Source organism: Sinocyclocheilus grahami, unplaced genomic scaffold (assembly GCF_001515645.1).
Source record: "Sinocyclocheilus grahami isolate Dianchi unplaced genomic scaffold, SAMN03320097.WGS_v1.1 scaffold946.1, whole genome shotgun sequence".
Lineage (NCBI taxonomy): Eukaryota > Metazoa > Chordata > Actinopteri > Cypriniformes > Cyprinidae > Sinocyclocheilus > Sinocyclocheilus grahami.
In genome coordinates this window covers 233,310-236,633 of record NW_015506125.1, presented here as the reverse complement: position 1 = coordinate 236,633, position 3,324 = coordinate 233,310, and positions in this window count along the sequence as shown.

Here is a 3,324-nt window from a genome sequence, read left to right as displayed (position 1 = left end):
AAATCAGTGGTTAAGTTGTATTTACAACACTGTTCCAGAACAGTTTAACCCAAATATCCAGATGTGTGCAGCACATTTTATGGAGAACTGTTTACTGATCCTGGGAGAGTTGACTACAATGCCGGCAGTTCTGACTCACAGACTGTAAGTATGTTTTCATTTAAAGGATTTGCCACTGACGATTCAAACGCGAGTTTTGGGCAGTGTAGAGTAGCACTTGTTGTTTGTCATTTCTCCGATCACAAATCATAATCAGTAATTATGTCCCCACTGGATGCAACAAATGCCTCATTTGTAATGGGTATCACGGCATCAACAGTATGGTGAAAGGCATAACATTTCCGTCACACGCTTGAGGTATTCGGCCAATCACAACGCACTGAATAGCTGGCCAATCACAGCACACCTCGCTTTTCAGACCGATGAGCTTTGTAAAAATCGAAGCGTTTCAAAAAGGCGGGGCATAGAGGAGAAACAATCATGTACAATATGTGGAAAATAATGTTGTTTTTTTTACTTTAAACACATTTCATTACACCAAATACACAAAATAATGTTCTTTTTAGCAGCATCATATGACCCCTTTAAACTGAAAGCAATCAAAAAAGCCCATGGACAGGTTTTTGCTGACAGGATACGACATTCGGTAAGGTAAACGCAAAAATTATCATGATATTATCTGTCATAAACGTTATCAACGCTGTCAAAAACATTAGCATTTCACATTAGTACACACAGATCTGTAGAACAAGTAGGTTACAGAATTAAATGAAATACGCAAAAACTAGCCATGATGAAGTCTATGCCATGTCATTCAGTATAGTTACATTTTCACAAATCATGCTATAAACTTTCATAAGAGCATTATACAAAGTTATTGTAGTTATGTATTGTTGCAATAAACAACTGATAAAATTATCCACCCTTAAATATAGTAAAGTATTAACAAATTTTTATGCAATAAATAGGGTATAATTTAAAAATAATCAAAACAGAGAAAACATCTTTCACAAACATCTTCATGTCTGTCTCCTTTAAAGTGTTTATAGTATATATAATGAGTTTTATTTGGGTTACTACCCCCCATCCCCCCACGGCCATGTGCATGTCCTAAAAGAATGAACTCGTTTTGTGAAGAAAAATACATATTATGCATTTTTGAGTGTATACCAAAAGAGTAGTCAAGTTTTGGGACATACTACTTTATCATAATTGCATCTTTAACAGACCACTGTGTTGCATAGTTATACTGTATGCATCCTGTCACTGTTTAAACTGCCCTGTCATTCAGTTACAGTTAACATAATCCACATTTAATTTCCCATCATATTGGAGAGAAATGAAGTAGCACATTGATCTGCCAGACGTGGGCTTTTCATGTGGAGAATTCTCCTCATGTGTTTGCATAATAATGCAAGTTAATGACCATACATATCTTTATAAAAGCTCACAGTGTTGTTGCAGATGAAATATAATGTGGATAACATAAAAATATATATTTTTCAGGTTGGATATTGATTCTTAATCACTCTCTACTTAAAGGGATAGTTCATCCAAAAATAAAAATTGTATTATCATTTACTCAGCCTCATGTGATTTATTAGTATTTTTCTGCTGAACACAAAAGACGATATTTGGAAGGTATTTTGGTAACCAAACAGTTGCTATTAACTTTCATAGTATGGAAAAAAATTATATGGAAGTCAATGGCTGTTTTGTAGCAGCTGTTTTGTAGTTATAATCAAATCCTTGTTCAATGTGCAATGAGTTGTGTGGGCAATATTAGCTGGTAAAGCGTGCATGGATCTGCATTTTGAATTTCTACCAGACCATCCTGGTACCTTTGACTACACTAAAGGTCACTACTCACTACACTACAATTTGGGACACACTAATTCTAATATTGAATACTATTTAGTACAGATAGTATGCAAATAGGGATGCAGCATTAGTCTCTTACAGGTAATATAGACAGAGAGAGAGAGAGAGAGAGAGAGAGAGAGAGACTAATGCTGCATCAATTTTATTGTTTTAACTTTACGATAAAATATATAGCAGATTTTGGTTAGATTTTTCAAAAGGTTTTTTTCATGAAGCATCCAATTACATGAGGACAATAGTTCTACTTACACAAATATTGATTACAAAAATGAAAACAAAGTCTTAAAGTCTCACTATATATAAATATTGCAGGATAAAGAGAAATAGATAAACCTCTATGAGTTTCTTCTGTGGTACACAAAAGGATATATTTTGAAGTTTAAAGGGGTCATATGACTTTGCTAAAAAGAACATTATTTTGTGTATTTGGTGTAATGAAATGTGTTTATGCGGTTTAATGTTCAAAAAACACATTATTTTCCACATATTGTACATTATTGTTTCTCCACTATGCCTCGCCTTTCTGAAACACGTTGATTTTTACAAAGTTCATCGGTCTGAAAAGCGAGGTGTGCTCTGATTGGCCAGCTATCCAGTGCGTTGTGATTGGCCGAATTCCTCAAGTGTGTGACGGAAATGTTACGCCCTTACCATACTGTGATGCCCTGTCCGGCCAGAGCGATGAGACAAAAACAATAAAAACCCATTATAAACGAGGCATTTGTTGCATCCAGTGGGGACATAATTAAGGATTATAATGACTTATACTGTCTTTTTTACACGCTGCATTGCATCGCGCCACGTAAACATAAAACCATGTCTGCATTTGTGATCGGCGAAATGACAAACAACAAGCGCTAATCTACACTGCTCAAAACTCGCGTTTGAATCATCCATGGCAAATCCTTTATATATAAAAACGTACTTACAATCTGTGAGTCAGAACAGCCGGCATTGTAGTCTACTCTACCAGGATCAGGAAACAGTGCTCCAACAGCACGAAGTTGATGTATTTCCTCAGCGACCAGCACGGATCAGCTCTAGGCATGTCGAAGTGGATATCGTCCTCTTTTGGAAGGCCAAACAAACACATGGCAACAACAATACTACAGCGAGAATAAAAGTTACACCTTCTTTCTTTGCGTGAACATTTAGGCGGTGTTATGCAAATCTTCCCACATCATGACGTAGGTATGTGAGGGCGTGTTAGAACGAGCCGTTTTAGGTAGGCGTGGTTGACTCTTAACTTTTATAAAGAATATCTCTTTGGATTTGAGACTTTAGTCTTTGCAACTTTACAGATCTTCTTTATGCACCAAGAGCTTGTAACACTCCAAAGAGAAAGGGAAAATTGAAATCGCATCATATGACCCCTTTAAGTTGTTTTGGTGACCATTAAATTACATATTGGCAAAAACAAAAAGAAGAAGAATAGGAGAAACA